A 25,829-nucleotide genomic window follows, 5' to 3' on the forward strand; every position below is an offset into this window, starting at 1 on the left:
CACAAAAAACCATGACACATTAAAATATAAATTGAACTTCTTTATAATTAAAAATTCTGCTTTGAAAATCACGTAAAAATGATAAGGCGACCCTCAGACTGAGAAAACTATTTTTAAAATACTTCTCTGATTAAAAACTTAAATCCAGAATACATAAGTAGCTCTTATAACTAACAGAAGACAACTCTCTTAAAAATATGGCTGAAAGATTTAAATAGTCACTTCTCCAAAGAAGATATACAAAGGGCAAATGAGCATTTGAAATGATACTCCACATTATTAGTCATTAGGAAAGTGTAAACAAAAACCATAGTGAGATACCACTACACACTCACAAGAATGGTTAAAATTAAGAAGACTGAATACCAAGTCTTGCTGAGAATTTGGAGCAACTAGAACTCTTAGACACCGCTGGTGGGAATGTTAAATGATACAGTCACCTTGGAAAACAGTCTGACAATTTCTCATAAAATTAAATTCATTTACCATGCAACTCAGGTATCTCATTCTTAGATATTTGCCCTAGAGAAATGAAAAGACAGTCACGAAAGACTTACACATGAATGTTCATAGTAACTTCATTACTAACAGGTCCAAACTGAAAACAATCCAAATATCCCTTAATAACAGATGAATAAACGTATTGTAACAACTGAATAATACCCAACAATAAAAAGGAACTACTGATACATGCAACAAAATGGATGAATCCGAAAAGCATTTTGCTAAGTGAAAGAAGTCAGATATAAAGGCAAGGCAGAAAAAACTAGATGCCATATGATTCCATTTATATGAAATTATATAAAAGGCAAAACTAAAGATGAGTAGTTGTCAGGGATGGGGAGGTAAGGGGGAAAGGCAGAGAAGAGAGGAAGTGGTGGTGGGGGAGAGGCTAAAAGGTGGCTGTAAAAAACTTTTTGGCAAGACAAAAATGATCTTTATCTTGATTGTGACACTAGTAACATGATTATATACATTTGTCAAAAGTCATCAAATTATCTACTTAAAATTTGTGAAGTTTATTCTTATTGTATGTAATTCATATCATTAAAAAATGCTGATTTAAAAAAATTTTAATGAATCTACACGTTCATTAAAGTGCCTTACATGTTAAGTAATACATCACCTCAAACCCTTCACTGCATGACACAGAACATAAACAAAAGTGAAACAATACATTAGATAAACTGGCTAAATCCATGGCTTCAAAAAGTTTAAACCAGACCTTAGAATTAAAATGTAGGAAGTCACGGTGATTTGGAAATAGACTATAATTTTAAAGGATACTAAGTAAAAACAAAGGTTGGCCTTTTATGTTTATCAAAGGTTACCATCCAGCAAGAATTCTGGAGAGACAGAAGAAAATTTCTTGTTAAAAATTGCAATAGCAGAGTTTTTAATAGGTAGTATTTCACTTGTCACATGGTATAACTGTTCATTTGTTTGTCTGTCTCCTCTCATCAACCAGGCTCTAACTTCTAGAGGACAGGTCCATGCACTGTTCATCACTGAATTTCTAGCAAACTGCTTGGCACATAAATGATTGTTGAATGAAAGAATGAACTGCAGATGTTCTCATGCTAAATTAGGTTTCTTCTCCAAAGTCCACATGTAAGTAAAACTTCCTGCAGGAGAGCATATGGTAGATGCACTTCCATAAAACATTAGCACTATTTTATTCAAGCTTCAGAGTGTTCTTTATTGCAATTTAAAAATTACGAAGTTCTAAAGAGAAATCAGGCAACCGATGTCTCACCTTTAAATATATGATGTGCAATCATTTCAAAAAATCTTTAATTTCCCTTTACTAGAACAGGTTCAAGATGGCAGAGTAGAAAGATGTGCCCTCACTTCCTCCTGCGAGAGCACTGGAATCACAACTAACTGCTGAACAATCATCAACAGGAAGACACTGGAACTCACCAAAAAAGATACCCCACATCCAAAGACAAAGGAGAAGCTGCAATGAGATGGCAGGAGGGGCACAATCACAATAAGATCAAATCCCATAACTGGTGGGTGCATGACTCACAAACTGGAGAACAATTATACCACAGGAGTCCACCCACTGGAGTGAAAGTTCTGAGGCCCACATCAGGCTTCACAACCTGGGGGTCCGGTAACATGAGGAAGAATTCCTAGAGAATCAGACTTTGAAGGGAAGCGGGATTTGACTGCAGGACTTTGACAGGACTGGGGGAAAAGAGACTCCACTCTTGGAGGGCACACACAAAGTAGTGTGTGCATCGGAACCCAAGGGAAGGAGCAGTGACCCCTTAGGAGACTGAACCAGACGTACCTGCTAGTGTTGGAGGGTCTCCTGCACAGGTTGGGGGTGGCTCTGTCTCACCATGAGGACAAGGACACTGGCAGCAGAAGTTCTACGAAGTACTCCTTGGCGTCAGCCCTCCCAGAGTCTGCCATTAGTCCCACCAAAGAGCTCCAGTCGGCTCCAGTGTTGGGTAGCCTCAGGCCAAACAACCATCAGGGAGGGAACCCAGCCCCACCCATCAGCAGACAAGGGGATTAAAGTTTTACTGACCTCTGCCCACCAGAGCAACAAACAGCCAGCTCTACCCAACCCCAGTCCCTCCAATCAGGCAACTTGAACAAGCCTCTTAGATAGCCTCATCCACCACAGGGCAGACAGCAGAAGCAAGAAGAACTAGAATCCTACAGCCTGTGGATCAAAAATGACGTTCAGGGCTTCCCTGGTGGCACAGTGGTTGAGAGTCCGCCTGCTGATGCAGGGGACACACGTTCGTGCCCAGGTCCGGGGAGATCCCACATGCTGCAGAGCGGCTGGGCCCGTGAGCCATGGCCGCTGAGCCTGTGCGTCTGGAGCCTGAGCTCCACAACAGGAGAGGCCACAACAGTGAGAGGCTGGCGTACCGCAAAAAAAAAAAAAAAAAAAAAACGACGTTCACAGAAAGACAAGATGAAAAGGAAGAGGGTTATGTACCAGATGAAGGAACAAGATAAAACCCCAGAAAAACAACTAAATGAAGTGGACATAGGCAACCTTCCAGAAAAAGATTTCAGAATAATGATAGTGAAGATGAGCCAGGACCTCGGAAAAAGAATGGAGGCAAAGATCGAGAAGATGCAAGAAATGTTTAACAAAGACCTAGAAGAATTAAAGAACAAACACCTTGAAGAATTAAAGAACAAACAGAGATGAACAATACAATAACTGAAATGAAAAATACACTAGAAGGAATCAATAGCAGAATAACTGAGGCAGAAGAATGGATAAGTGACCTGGAAGACAGAATGGTGGAATTCACTGTTGCAGAACTGAATAAAGAAAAAAGAATGAAAAGAACTGAAGTCAGCCTAAGAGACCTATGGGACAACATTAAATGCAACAACATTCACATTATAGGGGTCCCAGAAGGAGAAGAGAGAGAGAAGGAGTTGAGAAAGTATTTGAAGAGATTAACATGGGAAAGAAAATAGCCACCCAAGTCCAGGAAGCACAGAGAGTCCCAGGCAGGATAAACCCAAGGAGAAACACGCTGAGACACATAGTATTCAAATTGACAAAAATTAAAAACAAAGAAAAATTATTGAAAGCAAAAAGGGAAAAATGACAAATAACATACAAGGGAACTCCCATAAGGTTAACAACTGATTTCTCAGCAGAAACTCTACAAGCCAGAAGGGACTGTCATGACATATTTAAAGTAATGAAAGGGAAGAAGCTACAACCAAGATTACTCTACCCGGCAAGGATCTCATTCAGATTTGATGAAGAAATCAAAAGCTTTACAGACAAGCAAAAGCTAAGAGAATTCAGCACCACCAACCAGCTCTACAACAAATGCTAAAGGAACTTCTCTAAGTGGGAAACACAAGAGAAGAAAGGGACCTACAAAAACAAACCCAAAACAATTAAGAAAATGGTAATAGGAACATATTGATAATTACCTTAAACGTGAATGGATTAAATGCTCCAACCAAAAGATACATGCTTGCTGAATGGATACAAAAACAAGACCCATATAGATGCTGTCTACAAGAGACCCACTTCAGACCTAGGGACACATACAGACTGAAAGTGAAGGTATAGAAAAAGATATTCCATGCAAATAGAAATCAGAAGAAAGCTGGAGTAACAATACTCATATCAGATAAAATAGACTTTAAAATAAAGAATGTTACAAGAGACAAGGAAGAACACGACATAATGGCCAAGGGATCAATCCAAGAAGAAGATATAAAAATTATAAATATATATGAACCCAACATAGGAGCACCTCAATACATAAGGCAACTGCTAACAGCTACAAAAGGGGAAACTGACAGTAACACAAAAATAGTGGGGGACTGTAACAACTCACTTACACCAATGGACAGATCATCCAAACAGAAAATTAATAAGGAAACACAAGCTTTAAATGATACAATAGACCAGATAGATTTAATTGATATTTACAGGACATTCCATCCAAAAGCAGCACATTACACTTTCTTCTCAAGTGCGCACAGAACATTCTTCAGGATAGATCACATTTCGGGTCACAAATCAAGCCTCAGTAAATTTAAGAAAACTGAAATCATATCAGGCATCTTTTCTGACCACAATGCTATGAGATTAGAAAACAATTACAGGGAAAAAACCGTAAACAACATAAACATATGGAGGCTAAACAATATGATACTAAATAACCAAGAGATCACTGAAGAAATCAAAGAGGAAATCAAAAAGTACCTAGGGACAAATGACAACGAAAACACGACGATCCAAAACCCATGGGATGCAGCAAAAGCAGTTCTAAGAGACAAGTTTATAGCAATACAAGCCTACCTCAAGAAACAAGAAAAATCTCAAATAAACAATCTAAACTTACACCTAAAGGAACTAGAGAAAGAAGAACAAACAAAACCCAAAGTTAGCAAAAGGAAAGAAATCATCAAGATCAGAGCAGAAATAAATGAAATAGAAACAAAGAAAACAATAGCAAAGATCAATAAAACTAAAAGCTGGTTCTTTGAGAAGATAAACAGAATTGATAAACCATTAGTCAGACTCATCAAAAAAAGAGGGAGAGGACTCAAATCAATAAAATTAGAGATGAAAGAGAACTTACAACAGACACCGCAGAAATACAAAGCATCCTAAGAGACTACTACAAGCAACTCTATGCCAATAACATGGACAACCTGGGAGAAATGGACACATTCTTAGAAAAGTATAACCTTCCGAGGCTGAACCAGGAAGAAATAGAAAATATGAACAGACCAATCACAAGTAATGAAATTGAAACTGTGATAAAAAATCTTCCAACAGGGCTTCCCTGGTGGCGCAGTGGTTGACAGTCCGCCTGCCGATGCAGGGGACACGGGTTCATGCCCCGGTCCGGGAAGATCCCACATGCCGCAGAGCGGCTAGGCCTGTGAGCCATGGCCACTGAGCCTGCGCGTCTGGAGCCTGTGCTCCACGATGGGAGAGGCCACAACAGTGAGAGGCCCGCGTACCGCAAAAAAAAAAAAAAAATCTTCCAACAAACAAAAGTCCAGGACCAGATGGCTTCACAGGTGAATTCTATCAAACATTTAGAAAAGAGCTAACACCCATCCTTCTCAAACTCTTCCAAAAAACTGCAGAGGAAGGAACACTCCCAAACTCATTCTATGAGGTCACCAACACCCTGATACCAAAACCAGACAAAGATACTACAAAAAAAGAAAATTACAGACCAATATCACTGATGAATATAGAAGCAAAAATCTTCAACAAAATACTAGCAAACAGAATCCAACAACACATTAAAAGGATCATATACCATGATCAAGTGGGATTTATCCCAGGGATGCAAGGGTTCTTCAATATATGCAAATCAATCAAAGTGATATACCATATTAACAAACTGAAGTATAAAAACCATATGATCATCTCAATAGATGCAGAAAAAGCTCTTGACAAAATTCAACACACATTTATGATAAAACTCTCCAGAGAGTGGGCATAGAGGGAACCTACCTCAACATTATAAAGGCCATATACGACCAACCTACAGCAAACGTAATTCTCAATGGTGAAAAACTGAAAGCATTTCCTCTAAGATCAGGAACAAAACAAGGATGTCCACCCTCACTACTATTATTCAACATAGTTTTGGAAGTCCTAGCCACGGCAATCAGAGAAGAAAAAGAAGTAAAAGGAACACAAATTGGAAAAGAAGAAGTAAAACTGTCACTGTTTGCAGATGACATAATACTATACATAGAGAATCCTAAAGATGCCACCAGAAAACTACTAGAGCTAATCAATGAATCTGGTAAAGCTGCAGGATACAAAATTAATGCACAGAAATATCTCGCATTCCTATACACCAATGATGAAAAATGTGAAAGAGAAATTAAGGAAACACTCCCATTTACCATTGCAAGAAAAAGAATAAAATACCTAGGAATAAACCTACCTAGGGAGACAAAAGACCTGTATGCAGAAAACTATAAGACACTGATGAAAGAAATTAAAGATGATACAAACAGTTGGAGAGATATACCATGTTCTTGGATTAGAAGAATCAATACTGTGAAAATGACTATACTACCCAAAGCAATCTACAGATTCAATGCAATCCCTATCAAATTACCAATGGCATTTTTTACAGAACTAGAACAAAAAAATCTTAAAATCTGTATGGAGACACAAAAGACCCCGAATAGCCAAAGCAGTCTTGGGGGAAAAAAAACGGAGCTGGAGGAATCAGACTCCCTGACTTCAGACTATACTACAAAGCTACAGTAATCAAGACAGTATGGTACTGGCACACAAACAGATATACAGATCAATGCAACACAATAGAAAGTCCAGAGATAAACCCACACACCCATGGTCAACTAATCTATGACAAAGGAGGCAGGATATACAATGGAGAAAAGACAGTCTCTTCAATAAGCAGTGCTGGGAAAACTGGACAGCTATATGTAAAAGAATGAAATTAGAACACTCCCTATCACCATACACAAAAATAAACTCAAAATGAATTACAGACCTAAATGTAAGACTGGACACTATAAAACTCTTAGAGGAAAACATAGGAAGAACACTCTTCAACATAAATCAAGATCTTTTTTGATCCACCTCCTAGAGTAATGGAAATAAAAACAAAAATAAACAAATGGGACCTAATGAAACTTAAAAACTTTTGCAAAGCAAAGGAAACTACAAACAAGACAACCCTCAGAATGGGAGAAAATATTTGCAAACGAATCAACGGACAAAGGATGAATCTCCAAAATATAAAAACAGTTCATGCAGCTCAAAACTTAAAAAACAAACAACTCAATCCAAAAATGGGCAGAAGACTTAAACAGACATTTCTCCAAAGAAGACATACAGATGGCCAAGAAGCACATGAAAAGCTGCTCAACATCACTAATTATTAGAGAAATGCAAATCAAAACTACAATGAGGTATCACCTCACACCAGTTAGAATGGGCATCATCAGAAAATCTACAAACAAGAAATGCTGGAGAGGGTGTGGAGAAAAGGGAACCCTCTTGCACTGTTGGTGGGAATGTAAATTGATACAGCCACTATGGAGAACAGTATGGAGGTTCCTTAAAAAACTAAAAATAGAATTACCATATGACCCAGCAATCCCACTACTGGGCATATACCCAGAGAAAACCGTAATTCAAAAAGACACATGCACCCCAATGTTCACTGCAGCACTATTTACAACAGCCAGGGCATGGAAGCAACTTAAGTCCCCCTCGACAGACGAATGGATAAAGAAGATGTGGTACATATATACAATGGAATATTACTCAGCCATAAAAAGGAACGAAACTGGGTCATTTGTAGAAATGTGGATGGATCTAGAGACTGTCATACAGAGTGAAGTAAGTCAGAAAGAGAAAAACAAATATCATATATTAACGCATATATGTGGAACCTAGAAAAATGGTACAGATGAACCGGTTTGCAGGGCAGAAACAGAGACACGGATGTAGCGAAGAAATGTATGGACACCAAGGGGGGAAAGCGGTGGGGCGAGGGGGGCGGCGGGGTGGTGGTGGTGATGGGATCACTTGGGAGATTGGGATTGACATGTATACACTAATATGTATAAAATGGGTAACTAATAAGAACCTGCTGTATAAAAAATTAAATTAAATTTTTAAAAAAAGAGTGAACACATCAAATAACCATCGGACAAAATAGTAAAAAAAAAAAAAATTTCTCTTTACTAACCAACCCTACAAATTAATAGAGGTTTTTTCAAGGTAACAAAAGGATTGATAGTGTGAAATTTTATGCATATCTTGTTTTCTTCAGACAAAATCCAATGATCTGGAATTTTGTGCCAAGTTAAATGCATTATCATGGGAAGTAGAATGTTTGAAAAGATTATCCTATCTAGTTCAGAATGACACAAAAATTCTCTATGGCAAAATCAATGTAAGCTAATTAAGGGCCACACGTTTAGTATCTGGCAGAAACTAAATTCACTTAAATAGGTAGTTAAAAAAAAAAGAAAAAAGAAATCAAAATGTTGCACCATATTTTACAAACACTCTAGAAATGTTTTATCAACAGGGCAATTGTGACTGAGGTGGCAAGAAACAAGCACAGGTCCCAGAGTTAGAAGAGTGTCATGTTCTGGTTTTGTCACAAATTGAAACAGGTAAAGGTGTCAAATCATACAAGTCATTTAACCTCCTTATCTGTAAAATGGAGAGACTATTACTTTGAGGACCAAATATAGTAACCAAGTAAAGGTTCCATTTATCAGTAAAATAAAAAATGTCCTACAGATATATATTATTATGATGCTAGAAAATCTGGTTAAAGGAAATAAATGCTTACCTTCCATTAATTTTTTTTTTTTTGGCCATGCTGTGCTGCTTCCGGGATCACAGTTCCCTGACCAGGGATCGAACCCTGGGAGTGAAAGCGCTGAGTCCTAACCACTGGATCGCCAGGGAATTCCCACCTTCCTTTAATGTTTAAGTAAAAAATACCATACAGTATATGAATCATGGTTCTTATATAATCTGATAAATAGTATGCATCCTTGCCCTACAAATGTGTCCATGCACACATACAGGACATTTGTGTTTGATTTTAGAATTAGAGTCTCTCTCTCATGACCTACAGTCTAGGTTAAACACCCTGCTGTAGGCTGGCCCAGGTACACTATGATAATTTCTACACTCTTCTTTCTCCTACAGTATCAGTAGTAAATGACCATCCAGATAACTGTGATTAAGACTTCGAGGTGTGTCTATACAGTATATCATTTACAAAGCACTTTCAAATACATTATTTCATCTTAGTAGTATATTCCAGTTGCTAATAATTCTTTAAGATCCATGGCCTCACTCAAATATCAGATATAATTTAACTTCTGAACTGTAATTTATTATAATACCAAACTATAATGGTAGTCAGAATTCTTAATCATACTGTATGGTTCTATTTCTATCTACATTTAGGCAGAAAAATCTCACTAATTAAGGTGCATAAACATTTATGAAAATCTATTTTATTTTACATTTTAGCATCTCAGAGAATTGAAAAAACACCATTTGTAATTATTCTTATGATTATATATAATTATTCTCATAATCAAACATTTAAAATATATAATATTATTTTTTTAATTACCATAGGAACCTCATCAATGACATCTCAATTTCTTTGAGGAAGATGTTCTATTTTATAGCTACAATCTATTGGTAATCTTCAAAATTCAATCTTTATTTATAGTTTTTGAAAATTTAAACAAAATATTTTTCAATTCTACATTAAATTTAACTACATGTTACTTTTATTCATATTTTACTCATATGTCAGACTTGGAAGGTACATACTTGGCTTTCATAAATACATTTTTAAGTTTGCTTTATGGGTCAAACTGTTCCCCCTGGCTTGTGGAAGGTTTAAATTCATACAAGTACTCACAAAGTAACTTTATTAATATACTCAGGGGGAAACACACACACACACACACACACACACACACAGTAAAATAAACTAGAAAGGGGTGGAATCTCTATACATGATTTTAGTTAATTTCTCATTATCCCAATATAAAACATACCATATGCAGAGATTTTGTTTTCTGTAAGAATAGAGAACACACAGGTGGACAGATGAAGCAGGAACAGAACATAGAAGAGGGATGAAGAACTAGAGGTCAGGGGAAGCTAAAACTCCTATTTCCAAGGAAGTCAAGGCAACAGCAGAGAAGATGGGTGGCCCAGCAACACAAAAGTTTTATATTAAATAATCCCAACATTTTGTGTTTTTTGTCCCTAATCTGAAAGAAAGGTAAGACCAATATAAACCCTCTAATAATAAAATATGACATCCATTATCATCTCATTCCTAGGCCACAGGGCCAAGCATATCAACCCAAATGGTCAGAGGTCCATGTCAAGTTAAGATTACCTCCTCATGGACAACTAGATCACCACAACATGAGTGGACACCACCATCTGTCAAGCCAAGGAGAAAAAACTGCAGGAATGGTCAAGTGGACATTTTCAATGGATTAAACTTATGCCTTGGCCAACCCCAGAAAAGCAGAGGAAATCTGTGTACACTCTACCTTCCGTATGCTCACAGAAAACTGATGGCATGAGGAAACAAGAATCCCTGTTCTTTCGCGGGCCAGGAAGAAACCCCAAATTAAGGCATTTCAAAAGAGACCTTGTTTTTCTGCATCGAGAAATCACAGATAATTTCTATCACTGCATTCTATTGTTAATGTTAAAAACCCAATCTTATGCTCTTTTGAAAGTTTAAGAAACAAAATTTGTATTTTCACAGGCTTTTGAAAATTTAAGCAACACAATGTATATTTTTGAATGCCAACATTAAATCTGAATACACATGACTGTTACGGGAAGAGTTATATTTTACTTATATGTCAGACTTGGGAAATAGGCATATGGGTTTTCATAAACACATTTCTGTTACTTTTTTTTTTTTTTTGTGGTACGCGGGCCTCTCACTGCTGTGGCCTCTCCCGTTGCGGTGCACAGGCTCCGGACGCGCAGGCTCCGCGGCCATGGCTCACGGGCGCAGCCGCTCCGCGGCATGTGGGATCTTCCCGGACCGGGGCACGAACCTGTGTCCCCTGCATCGGCAGGGGGACTCTCAACCACTGCGCCACCAGGGAAGCCCTCTGTTACTTTTTTTAATGTGTCAAATGCCTCCCTGACTTGCTGAAGGTTCAAATCTACATGATGGTTCTCTCACCTTATAGAGATCAGAAAGAATAAAGCTGTAATCCTGTTGGGCTTAAGTCAATAGCCAGGACTTTTCTAGGAGTTATGGAAGAATTCAGGAGAGGGAGAAATGCAGCATCTTGTCTGTCCTCAAACAGCTTACTGCCTACATGGAAGATGTGACTAACCTTAGTAATGCAGAAAATAACATCATACCAGAAAAAGATACACAAACAGGAGTCCCACTACAACATGTCTGGTCAGGATTCAAAGCACTAGAAAATGGAATTCAGATGACCACTAACCAGCCTACCCAAGCCCCCAAATAAAATTTTATATCCTTTCCCATCCCCTTGCCAATTGAGCATATATTTCAAAGTCTTCTCAGTAGAAAACAGATTATACATTAAAATGCATTAATTTAACTCCTCTATCTATAATATACTGATTACAAATTTCCTGAAAACGTATTGGTCAGAAACATGAGTCTAGTTCAAGAATCCATAAGTCAATTATTAAAGGAAGTTTTGTTCTGGGACTTCCCTGGTGGTACAGTGGTTAAGAATCTGCCTTCCAATGCAAGGGACGCAGGTTCAATCCCTGATCAGGGAACTCGATCCCACATGCATGCCACAACTAAGAGTTCGCATACCACAGCTAAGGAACCCGCAAGCCGCAATTAAGACCTAGCACAACCAAAAATAAATAAATAAAATAAAAAATAAATAAAGGAAGTTTCGTTCTATGTTATGAATAAAATAACTTCCATTAGCTTTTCCTGCTAGGTTTTATTCGACAACTGACATTTACAAAAATTTATCTTTACATTTCTCCAGGCACCAGTAACGGCAAATAATTTAGTAAATGACGAATTATCAGTTCAACATCCTTTCTACAGATTTAAAATGAATGTGGGCTCAATTAATGAATATTTGAAGTTAAAAAGATTTTAAACAGATTTATTTGGAATTTATTTTAAATTGTACATGACACTTGACATTTCTTAAAAAACTATGCCCTGATCTGATTTCCTTGCATTTCCTTAAGATCACATTTAAAAATCTTGTTTATTTGCACTAAACCTTCCTTAAGTATGGCGATTTTTCTGAATCTCCTTTTATAATTAGCAAGTGACATGAGTTTCTTAACAAAGATTTCAGAAGTGGCACCACTGCGGCTGACCTTTGTTTCAGTGTGACAATAAACCATGCAAAAAATTAACTTTACCACTATATTTAGATGGGTTAAGTATAAAATTCTATTTTCCTTAGGAAAAAACACTTAAAGCATGTCTGACTGTTGTGATAAAATATATGCAACCACACAAAATTCCACTCTATTTTTTGGCTCACACTTGTCACTAACTTTACTGCTGAGGTTTTCCACGACACCACATTACCTCACTCCAAGATCAGACTGATAAACTATTAATTTTTCTCAGTCATGGGCTTAGAAGTATAAAATTAAGGTACAATACCCTGGTTACTCTTGAAGGAATAAATCAGTTTACTTTTTATATCCTATTTTTGAAAGTCATAAGAAAAGTTCTTACTACAAATGCCTTTGAAATAATTACTTTCATAAAACAAAAGTTGTTTTGCAAGTTAGCCAGATCAGAAATTTCTAGCTCAATTTCCCTTTTTCCTTTTGTTTACTTAAACAGAGTTCAACTCAAGTATTAAACAAAGACTATAGGGCTATAAATTATAATTTTTATCATTAATGCAATGTCTACAGCCAATGGTAAATTCTTTGGAAAAGTTTTTTTTTTTAAGCTCTTATTTTGTTACATAAATTACCCCTTAATTTATTTGTTTCTAAGGTTAAATTTTTACCTTCAGAATATTTTACAAACTGCTATGGAATTATGAGAAAGTCAAGGAGTTTAGAATTCAGTCGTGTTGTACGCCATACTGCAGCCCCTGCCCCCAGACCAGAGTGCTCTGTTATAAGGTCTCAGAACACGCCCTACTTCTTAATACTTATCAAAATTGAACAATTATATACTCAATTATTTAATATCTGCCTTTCCAGCTAAAAGTTTCTGAAGAGCAGGTACCATCATGCTTGTCAAGTTCACACATCTCCAGGGCTTTCCGTATAGTGTACACACTATTTGTCAAATGAATGAGAAAATAAGCCATGTAAAACAATAATAGCCATTAGAAAGAAGCATATCTGAAATAAATAAAATGGTATGTTGTAATATAATGTAATGTAATTTGGAAACTTCATTCATCTACCTAACAGAATCAGAGAATTGGCAATAAATGAGGTGTTTAGTGAATTAATACTCAATTAGATTACATAAATGTGATTACAAAGCTACAAAGGAATGGACATAGTAAATTAAAGTCCTATTTGAGGAAGCAGACTTTATACAAGATTTTGATACTTTCTAATCTTTTTACAGCATCATAATAATCATATATTACCATACACTGGAAGCTAAATCTAAACAATAGTTAATCTATTAAATCTAAAATAAATTTGATAGGCACTAGTAAATTCTAAGATATAGTTGTTGCCCTCAAGAAAATTCTAATACAGTTGAGAAGCTAGAAAATATATATAAAAGGATGACTTATACAATGTAGCATGTGCTCTGTTTCCATCAAGTGGTATAGGCAATAAACAGCTCAGTTCAGTGGAAGGGGTAGAGGAAGCATGACCCAGACTAACTGTGTATGTGTTTGACGGGACAAAGGGCAGAACAATTTGGCTAGACTTAAGGAGCTTCGAGATGACACTGGAAAATAAGTATTTACAACAGGAGGACAGCAAACTCACATGCCTACAGGGACAGTTAACATCGGAGTGAAGCCTGCAGGATGAAAAATGTCAACAGACACTTGGTCTCAATGTTGGAAGCAAGAGGATCTCTGTTGGGGACAACGGGGGATTGCTGAGCACACACCCGTATAAAAAGGGAAGCTGCTATGTTGCCCCAACAGATCATTGCCATGCCTTCTAGTTTTTTAAGAAAATGTGTAAAATTCACTTTTTTTTAATTTAAAGTTTCTCAATTTTTAAATGCTGGAAAATAGATGTTTTCAACACTGTGTTAAAACCAAAATATGTCTGTAGCCAATCTTGCTGGTGCGCCACAGGCTTGCAACTCTGGTTTGGCACGTCGAACTCCACGCTAAGAGATCTGGAGTTCATCCTGTAGTCAATGACTTAAGAGACTTAGCATTTATTTCATAATTTGCTTAGTTTTATACCTCTGCACGCTCCAGTATTTAACCATGTAAAACACTCAGCACTGCCAAATTATTTCACATTGGCCTTGTGTTAAGCATTTCACTGTTACAGGCCAATTTCATTCGTTTAATTAACTGTAGAGTGACTTATAAGTTTCAGCTGGAACAACATTCAAACTGATACTAATAAAACAGTGTTGACAGAACAGTACCTCAGAGAATGCTGACATTATATGTGTATACCACAACCCACTAGAAACACACATATAATCACTGGATCTCCACTTCTCAAAAAACATGTGCCATAATCCACTACAAATGAAAAGTCCTTACCCTTTCCAGCATTTTCCCATAATCAGCAACTTTCTAAAGACTATTACTATACAGTACTTTCATTACCAAGCAGCACTCAAATATATGTAACAATGTTTTAATTCTACCTATCACTATAAGCTTTTAACTACCCAAAAGCAATATTTAAGCATTAAAGGCCTATGTTTTAGCATTTTAATAAGCTTAGAGAAAGAAAAGATAACTAGTATCAGAGACCTGTTGATTCTTTCTGATGATAGTATTACAGAAAGTTGTAATTATAATTCAAAGGTAATTCCCAGACCAGAAAATTCTTAGTGCATAATTATGATATAAAATACAGAACTATGAAAATTGCTTAATCACATGCCTTGAAATAATATTCACAATGAAAGTCATCAAAGCATAAAAGAAATATTAAACAAGCAAAGCTTCTATTACTCAGTTTGCTCTGGCCCCTGGGAACCCCTAACCTGAGCCATCCACTCCATGAATGAAGGTTTTCAGGCTGGTGGAGTACCATGATGTATATAGACTGGTCAGCTCAAACCTATCAGTGTTGCTGAAAAAGAAGCCAACTCAAAACACATGTCTCACTGGGGCTCTGTTTTATCCTTTTCATATGAAATGATTAATGGGTTGAATTAAAGAACATGTCGTCACTAGAAACAAAACAAAACAATCCTACCATACACTCTACTAGTGGGAAATGCAAAGGCTCCCCATCCCTGTTGTAGACCCTCATGGCCCCCAGCATTCTGAAGTCCCACCCCACATTTTATCAGACATATTAAAATGTACTCACATAGAATATTGAATAGTATAAGAAACTGAACTAAAAATAAGAATTATCTTTCGGAAGCTTTTCATTCTTGAGCCCACTCCAGCCAGGTTTTTGTCCCCACCTTGCCACTAATACAGCTCTTGTCAAGGTCACCAGTGACCTCAAGGTTGTTAAATCTAATGAGCAACTCTCAGTCTTCAAGCTACTTGACTTGACACGACACCACTGAATCACTCTCTCCTCCCTGAGATGCTTTCCTTACTGGATTTCAGGTATATGCTTTTAATTTCCCTCCTGTCCCCTGACTGCTCCTCAGTCTTCTCTACTGGTTCCTCCTTATCAACTCACTCTCTAGAGCCTGAAGTGCCTCAGGCTCAGCCCAAGCCCCTCATCACAGAAAAAGTAACTCATAGTTCCTTCTTCCCATGGTGTGGGTCAGTAGAATTAGTATCTACTAATAATAACACTGTTACTTAGGGAATGGAAACAATTAGGTCCACTATGTCAGAAATATGTGCATAATTCCTTTGGCTTAAGATACATTCTTATGAGACTTCTCTTTTCCACAAACTATAAATATGGATATGACCCAAGGCTTGGTCCATGGACTGCTTTCCCTGTCTACAGACATTCCCTGTATGATTTCATCCAAAGCCTGCTGGCGACTTCCAAATTTCTATCTCTAGCCTGGACGTCTTCCTTAAACTCCAGATTCCTAAATCCAACAAGCTGCTCAACTTCTCCACTTGGAAGTTGAATATAACATGTCCAAAATGGCTCTTGGTTATCTTTCCCAAACCAGCTCCTCCATCAGATCCCCATCTCAGTTCATGGCAACTCCATAATTATGCAAAAAGCCTTGGTGTTATCCTTCCTCTGATTGCTATTTCTCATGCTCCTCAAACCAGGAAATCTTATTGGTTTGACCTATAAAATAAACCTCGGTCATTTCTCACCACCTCCTCCACTGCTACTGGCATCTCTCAACTGGATTATTGCCAACAGCGGCTAACTTGTATCCCTGCTTCCCGGGACTACCCTACTCCATTTTTCAATCTCAACACAGCCGCCAGTGATTCTATTAAAATCCAAGTCAAATCACCTTACTCTTAGGCTCAAAACTCTCCAGTGACTCCCCATTTCACTCAGAGTAAAAGCCAAAGTTCTTAAAATGGTCCACCAGGCAGACACTACGTGATAAGCTCCCCAAACCTCTATAACTTCATCTACTGCCACTTTGTGGCCTTCTCACTGGTCCTGGGACAGACCAGGCACACTTCTGCCCAAGGCCTTCACTGGTCCCTCTGCTGGAACACTCTTCCCCCAGGTGTCTCTGTATGGCCAACTTCTTCCCTCATGTCATCTTCTCAATGAGTCCTACCTTGACCATATTATTTGAAATTGCCAAAGGCCCTGCTTCCCTCCTCCAGCGCTCCTAATGACCCTTACCTTGCTCTGCTTTTTCTTTTTCCAAACACACTACTTTCTAAAATACTATAGCTTTGTTCTGTTTAGTGTTTGTCTCCTAATAGGATATAAGCTCCATGAAGGCCGGATTATTTTCTTTATTTTGTTCACTGACGTAGCTACGGGGCCTAGAACAGTGTCTAGCACAGAGTAGGCAAGTATTATGTTGAATGAATGAATGAATTTAATTAAACATTTAATAGTTTCAATTTCATAATTTTCTTTTAATATTTGAGACTTTTACCAAATCCTGAACATGTCTGTTGCTCCTAGAAAAGGTCCTTTGTACTTGAGGAATACAAAGATCCCAGCCTGACCTCCTGACCCAACCCAAATCCAGCAGCCCCAGGGAAGCTAGGGCCATCCTACCTTTGGGCATCATTGGTTCTGCTCCAGGAGTCCACTTAGCACTTACTGGGAAATATCTAATACCTCTCTAAACACATATATTTTGTTCCCCCACCAAGACAAGAAACCCTTTGGCAGGACTTGCAGTAAGTATTCAACACAGTCCTGGATACTTCATACAGAAGCAAAACCTGTTTTTTGAGGGACCTGGTGAACATTTTTAAAGTATTAAGTTTATTAAGTTTAAGATATTATACAACACCTACCAGGGCACAGGGTTATCTGGGGTAGGCCCCCCTTTTAATGAACAGAGCAGAATGACACCCATGATTATTCTGGAACATCCTGTGCCTATTTTGACTGGATTTGTAATTATGCTATTTAGATGTAAATGTGTCTTTCTAATGTGCTTAAGTTTGTTTTTCTTAAAAACTCCTTTGAAACTTTCAGACTATTAATTTTCTTTGAATGAATGGTTTAAAAATCTTAAGTTTTGGGCCTAACAGAAAATCGTAAAGGGGTCTGGCCCACATTTTATAAACTGTGCCAATGGTGGGGCGTGGGGTTGGGAGGAATAAACAATTGCTTTATCCCAATAATAGTGGCTTTCTTAAAAAGGACTCACATGAAATGTGCAGAGTACAAGAGAAAAAGACATGGGCCACTGGTACTCTAAGTTTAAAAGTACTTTGTACAATATTATTCATCACAAAGAGAATTTTTTTAATCTGTAAATTTACTTTTTGGCAGCTGGAAAGAAATAATTAGCAAGCAGGCAGAAGCTGCGGGAATGAGACTGCTGGAAATAGGAGAATTAGGAAAAATAACTCAATTAGTGATCAGTGGGACATGCCAGCTATTCTTAGTGCAGCAGTATAGATTGCCCAATATCTGTAACTTAGAAATACTATAATTTGTTGCCTACTTAATGCGATCAAAACACAAAATAAAATCTTGTGAACAACTACTTGTAAACAAAAGCTTAGGGATTTCCAAGGGCTAGAAATCTTTGTATACATCATTTCTTTTTGTCTTAAGTAATAAAAGCCAACTTTTCTTGACTGTTTACTACGTGTCACACCATGGCACTTGCTTTACATGTGCTATTTCACTTAATCAAAACAACCCTATGAGATAGTTGCTATTATTATCTTCATTTTACAGATGAGGAAAAAGAGGTTCAGAGAGTTAAGTAACTTCCCCCAGGTTACACACTAGAAAACAGTGGAGCCTAGATTTGGACCCCAGAGAACTAATCTCAAAAATCTTGTTCTTAACGTTTATATTTTACTGCCTTTCTTCCATTTTGTCTTCAAAACTTATTACTCTTTTCTGTAGTAATTTCAGTGAGCAATTTGTCAGGCCCTATGGTGAGCACTCTTCCCCCAGGTATCTCTTACTTATCTCTTATTTGCTAAGATTATACATGCTAAATTTTTGCTGTTATAAGCTGTATCTCATTTGAGCAGGATATGTTATTTACTACCCATTTATGAAGCTTCAGGTTTTGCTCTTTTTATTTGTTTGTTTTACCTTTTTTTCACCTTCCTAATGAGCCTAAGTTGAAATTCTGAGTCTTTTCTTGAACCACGAAAATGTCCTTTTTCTCTTTAGGGAAACATGAAAGAAAATATCTATACCAACAGTCTTCCTTCACAAGCACTTTGTTTTACCTATCAGATTTCTCATAATCCTATGTTTTATTACAATAAGTGCTTCCTGGGAGCGGAGCACTTATTACAATAAGTGCCACAGATTTCAGCATCAGAATTTCTCTGTTGTTTTTGGTAGACAGAGACCAGAAACTGGATGTTTCCAGGGATATTTAAGAAAAGATAACTTAAAGGGGGTGGGGGGGGCAGAATGGAGGAGAAAAGTGTATAGAAAGGAGATGACATAATGTCAGGAAGAGGCAAAAAATATATATTTATATATATTCTTATTCTTAAGAATAAACTATTCTGAAAATATTTAGAGAGCAGTCCTTTGAAATTGGGGTCAATCCTAGATTGTTTATGGATGAATAAAACAATGAGCCAGGAGGGACCTCAAGATATCACCTACTTGGCGCTTATAACCCAAAGTCTCACTGGAGAGAGGAGAGAAGGAGAAAGGGGTTAAACAGAAATTCCAAGGGCTCTGTACTGGGGGCAGAGGCAGAGCAGCCTTGAGGAAGTATAATTCTGCCTCACTGGGCCACAGCTCCATTTTCTCTGGGCAGGTCTTCTATCTGAACCGAGCCATAGGATATCTTTGTGTGGATCAGGAAAGGGCACCCCATGCTCCAGGCCAGTGGACTCACTGCTTGGACAACAGAGTAGTGAGCTGGGTTTCAGCCCTCAGATGGCACTAGTCTAGACCAGACTGGAAGTCAGAAGCAGCTTCTACTCTCGGCACTGTCATTAGCTGTGAGACTCTGAGTCACTCAGTCTTTTGGATCTTTAGTCCCCTCACCTTTAAAAAATGAAGGGGCTGGGCTTCCCTGGTGGCACAGTGGTTGAGAGTCCGCCTGTCGATGCAGGGGACACGGGTTCGTGCCCCGGTCTGGGAGGATCCTACGTGCCGTGGAGCGGCTGGGCCCGTGAGCCATGGCCGCTGAGCCTGTGCGTCCGGAGCCTGTGCTCCGCAACGGGAGAGGCCACAACAGTGAGAGGCCCGCGTACCGCAAAAAAAAAAAAAGGGGCTAGCTGTCACCTAAGGTCCTTTCCCTCTTCTCAATTCTCAAGTGAAATCCGGCAAGATCCAGTTGGTATATTCCTAAATGTGTCCCTGAAACACGGATTCTGTGGACTGAGTTCAGCCTTTATTTTTGTGTGATATTGTATTTTTTTCTCTCACGTTTCTGATGTATTTTTTTCTTTTAACCTGAAGATTACTCTTCTTTCAATTCCAAACTGCTTGATTTTTCTTGAGCCATCAAAAGGTCAAGCCCCACACTACCCAAATGTCTATCAACAGAATGAATAAACTAGGTATATTTATTCACGGAAATAAAAGAAAAAACAAGTACTGCTACCTGAATCAATTTGGACATGACACCACGTTGAGTTAAAAAAGACACGAAAAAGAACTTATACTTGATTGCATTCAAATGCAGCCCAAGAGGGGCTTCCCTGGTGGTGCCGTGGTTAAGAATCCACCTGCCAATTCAGGGGACACGGGTTTGAGCCCTGTTCCGGGAAAATCCCACATGCCGCGGAGCAACTAAGCCCGTGTGCCACAACTACTGACCCTGCGCTCTAGAGCCCGCGAGCCAAAACTACTGAAGCCCACGTGCCACAACTACTGAGCCCGCACACCTAGAGCCTGTGTTCTGCAACAAGAGAAGCCACTGCAATGAGAAGCCCACGAACCACAATGAAGAATAGCCCCCGCTCACCGCAACTAGAGAAAGCCCGTGTGCAGTAACTAAGACCCAACACAGCCAAAAATAAATAAATAAATGCAACCCCCAAACAGGTTAAAACTATCCTACGGCAATAAAAGTCAGAATAGTGGTCATCCTTGGGGCAGGGATTATGACTGCAAGAAACTTGGAGCTGGGGCGGGGTGGGGGGGGGTGTGTGTGCCTGGTAAGGTTCTGTTTCTTGATTTGGATGCTGAGTGCCTAGATATGATCACTTTGTGCTGTATACTTCTGATCTCTGCATTTTTCTGGTTGTATGTAATTATTCAGGAACAAGTTCAAAGAAATAAAGCCACAGGGACACCCACTCCCTCCAAACAAAAGCCATCTACTAAAACTGGACAGCATAAGTACTGCTACCTGTAGGGAGAAAATTAATTACATTTCGTTTAATGTGAATCAGACAAAGAACCACCTGAGAAGCTAAGTGAGAAATGACGTTAATTTCCTAAAATCTTCATCCAGAATCTCCTTGATTTTTATAATGATTTCCTCCCTCACATGAAACTGTGGCTATAAGGTAGTATAACATATTGCTTTTCCCTCTATCTTCATATACCAGTAAAACATTTCTGCTCAAAGTTCTATAACATATATGTACAAAGGCAGTTGTTAGAAAACATCTGAAAATATCCCAGGATAATCTAATTGGAATATGGAGGCTCAAAATAGATACTTTTGATCAGAATTATCCCAATTACCACATTAATGAAATGACTTGGTTAATGACCAAATCTCTACCTAGATTCTTGCTGTATAGATTAAACTCTGCTAGGTAAGGCCACATAGGTGGGGAAAGGCATTCCAGAAAACGCTGTGCTACAGACAACTCCAAGGAAGCTCCAGGAAACACTGCCTTCTCCTTTGCTCTGTGTCTGGTTCATCTGTGAATGTTTCGGCACCACACTTTCCTCCTTACGTTATACCAGCTGTCAGATCAGTGATTTCTTTCCCCTCCCCAATGTTCTAGGATCCCTCTTTGATCAATACGGTATACTGCATGACTGCTCCATTTGATACATATGAAAAGTGATATACACAAAGTTGCATCAGAAGTAATTACACCACTAAATCATATAAGGTAACTGGAAACACAGATTGCATGTTTTCACTCAAAACTTTATGATAACTTCAGCCAATACTGCTGTAGATTCCCTCTGGTCCCACAGCATGGCGGGTGAGCATCAGCAGTTCTCCCAAATGCTGGAGGACTAATTTAATATTTCTCGTATCATTAGAACTTAGACAAAAAATGTTTCCAGCCTATGAAATGGGAAGTGGGGTGGGGGTATAAGGGGGCAAGGGGGAGCAGAGGACGGTAATAAGCATCCAGCCCCTGAATGCAATATTTAACACCAAACTAGTGATTCAACACAAATGCAGGCAAGGTTTCCAGCATAAATATCACTCCGCAGCACTATTTCATGTTGTATACAGACCTTATAGGGCACCTTAATTCTAATCCTTTTTTTTCTCAGCTAAAAAGATCTTCTTCTTTAATTTACTTTTAAATAGAAAGCTTTCCCTACTTCAGCCTTGTTCTCAATACTCATCCTTCTAAGTTTAGATTCTCCTTGCAGTTCAATGCCCAGTATTCTACTTCTTCCTTCCTCTCAAATTATCCCTTTAACTTGTTTCTACTTATTTTTATAGGCCCCCAAAGCCTCTTCCTCAGAAGAATGTGCAATTCAAATAGCCCTTGCAACTACTCCCTATATCAAAGTTTAACTACAGAGACCAACAATACCATTTTTCCTGTTTGGGTTTCAGGAAAGATACATTTTAACTAAAATTTCACCACTCATAAATTCCTTCACTAAATCTTTCCTTCCCCCCCCTACACTGGATTGTTTTATATACAATCACAATGTACTCAAACACCCAAAATGTATAATTATATAATCATACAAAGACTTCCTAAAAAATTATAATTTTAAATATATAACACACATCCTTTATAACTCTGGTGTTGGGAGTACAAGCTAAAAAAATACTGGAGTCTTCTTATTAGTTGTGTTTGCTGTTTCTTGTTGAGAAAGAATCGTTGAGGCTCATCATACAATTGCTATATCAGAGACCACAAACTGTTACAACAGGATTCTACTGAAGACTGTAAACACATTTAAAACTTTTTTCTTTAAAAGAAGAAAGTTGGAATTGCATAAACGAAAACCAAATCTTCTATGCTTTGCCCATAAGGATACACAATTCTTATAACTGGAGTTTTGTACCTCTTAATTAAAAAAAAAGAAGAAGAAGAATACACAACACTGAATACCTCCAGTTTCCCCATAGGCTTCATCTACCAAACCAGGGCATTTAAAAGGTTAGTATTAATGAGTAGTATGAAAAATCCATCTCTCTATAAATGCAGAAAGCTTTCTATCCTTCAGAAAACTTGAAAAAATATTAAAATGACTTCAGAGAAGGCTGGTGAAATTTAGTTCTGAACTCAGAAAACCACCTAAGGGATAATTTGTGAATGCCATCTGGGATCCAGGCAGCCTCATCAACAAAAGGGAAAACTGGTTGAGATCATCCAAATCTAAAATTCACATACATTTTTACATCTGGACTGAATTAATCTTTTCTTGGTACCGGCTTTCATGTATTAAAATAATTGTTTGCAGGTTTTAGTTTTTTTTAAAAAAACCCCCACAGACTCAGAAATCAAAATCTGCAACATTCAAGTTGAAAACTACAAAGAATTCCTTTATCAAAAAAGTTAGTTGTGAGACAGGACTCATTTACACTAAACTCTGAACTTGACAGCTCAGTCAAAAACAATTCTGTTTGAAACTTTCATTTCAAGCATCTGCAGCAAAAGGCTACATGGTCTATTATGTCATAAGTTCTGAAAGCCAAAAGCTTTGTAAGTGTAGTTAAAAGTGGAAACAAAGTTCAGAAATCAGAAAAGCTCTACAACCCGTCCCCCCCCACACCCCCCACCCCCCCCACCCCCCCCACCCCCCGCTCAATTCAACTAGACCAGCTGAATGAGTTTCTAAAGAACTTGTAGCTAAAAATTATTACCTAGCACATTGACATTTCCCTTTCAAAAGCAGCCGTCTTCATCCTGGCCCATTCAGTTTTCCTGTAGAGCCAGGAGCATCTTAAATCTGCAAGTTCCAATTATGTGTTTGAAGCTGGTAGCTTACCCCTGTTGCCCCACCAAAAAGGAGGGGGTAGAAACAGAGAAAGATTTCCTGTCCCTTAAAATGTTTGGGGCCCTGCAAGAACTGCTGATTACTGTGGTCCATCAGTGTCAGATCTCAGGCACTCTTACAAGCAATTCAAAGGGGGATGGGGGGGAGAATTAGTTCATATTACAGGCAGTCTGCTTTCTGGAAAATATATCCTGCAGATAACTTGATACTAGATATCCCCTGGGGGACCCTTCTCATCTAATAATCCCAGAAGTCCATTTTAATATGAAATGTAAATCCAATATGTTTACAAACATACTGAAAGAGCATTCAAATGTCAGCTGTCTCATACTGTGGAGTATTTTCATTTTTAACATAATACTTTTATTTCTCAAAACCACACCCAAGGAAAAATGATTAAGTGCTAGAAGTTTTATACGACAAAGGACAACAGCCCAGGCATCTGTTTTCCTGCCTCTCTCTTCTGGTCTTCTCCCCTCCCCCACTCTCTATCCTGCAGGCAGTTTGCAGGTCTCGGTGCTTGTCAAAATTACCTTCTACAATAGTTTCAGAATGCTGTAGATTCTGAAAAACTTCTGATACTTTAACACTGCTGAGCCTAAATTTACGCTCTGTTCTAAGAAGAGAAATCCAAAAGTCAAAAGCCTTTTTAATGACAGATGTATTACGGAAAATTTTCCCCACAAAGTTGTGATGCTGTGAAATATCAACTCCCTGAAATCACAGAAAGGAAATGACTTACATTCTTGCAAAATGAAGCCACTAGCAGTTTTATCCAACAGTATTCTCTAATCCCTAAACTACACCCTGTGGCAACGGGGAGTATTTCGTTCAAGGACTAAATTTAAATAGATGCTTATAAAACCAATAAACAAACATCGACGGGCCCCAGAGAAGAAGAGCCGGAATCCTACATGAGAAATCCAGCGAGATACTTTTTCTGCACACTCAAAAAGGCTGGAGAGCACAGGCAAGTTAAAAGCAACCCGAGAACGCTTGCTTAAGTTTTCCTTCCCCACTGCGGGCAATGCACAACTCCTAAGGGAAATACTGGCAAAACATATTTTTGCTAAGAAATCCAAACGAAAAGGGTGTCAAGGAGCTAATATTTCTTTGGACACTAGCTACACAACTGCACGGCCTGAAAATTCTCCAACTTTCCTTTCAACTTTAAAATGGGCTTTATTTTGACAGCTTTCCATTTTTTCCTGCCTTCAAGAAAACGCCCTCACCATTAGGTTATGCTGTCCCGGGACTGGAGGTGCTGCTATAATCCCTGTAGACCTCACCCGGTGGCTCCCAGCTGTCCATCTCTGACAGGTCCTGGCCCTCCCCGATCAGCAGCTGGGGGTCTCCTCTGCCCCGGGCCGGGCCTGCGCTCCGACAGCTCCTCCAGGAACCCAAATTCTGCAGGCCGCGCCCCCCACTCGCATCCCACCAAGGCCCCCTTCCGGCGTCGCCGAGCCCGAGCTCAGTCTCCGGCTCCCCCGGCTAAGGGACGATGAGGCAGACCTCGCGCCTCAGGTCCCCTCCCGCAGTCGGGCTGCCCGGGCCGGCGCGCGCACAACAGGCGGCACCCAGGAATTCGGGGCTCGGGGGCTGGCGCCGCCTCCGGGTCACAGAGACAGGGCGCGAAGGGCAGGCGCCCCCAGCCCAGGGCGCCGGCGACCACCGGGAAGCCGAGCGCGCGCACCGTGCCCGGGGGCGCAGCCCGCAGCCCCGGCCGGCCTCCCGCCCTCGCCGCAGACGCGGCCCCGGAGCTCCGCTCCTCCCCCGCCGCCCTGCTCAGCTGCCCCGGGGCCCCGTCCTCCCTTCCCGGCGTGGGCGAGCTCCGACTCGCGGAAAAGCGACCTTCCAGCCCGGTGCCCGACGCCCAGAGCCGAGGCAGCGACGAGAAGGCGAAGAAAGACGCAGAGAAGGGGACACCGCCTGGGCTGGGGCTCGC

At 39.2% G+C, this 25,829-nt stretch overlaps 1 protein-coding gene across 2 annotated transcripts in view; it reads right to left on the bottom strand.

Annotated features, from left to right (window-relative positions):
• FRMD6 (FERM domain containing 6) overlaps positions 1–25,829 on the bottom strand; it is a 79,435-nt gene that overhangs the window by 53,375 nt on the left and 231 nt on the right. The window lies entirely within an intron of this gene.

The sequence above is a fragment of the Grampus griseus genome, assembly GCF_964374135.1.
Source record: "Grampus griseus genome assembly, chromosome: 2".
Taxonomy (NCBI): domain Eukaryota; kingdom Metazoa; phylum Chordata; class Mammalia; order Artiodactyla; family Delphinidae; genus Grampus; species Grampus griseus.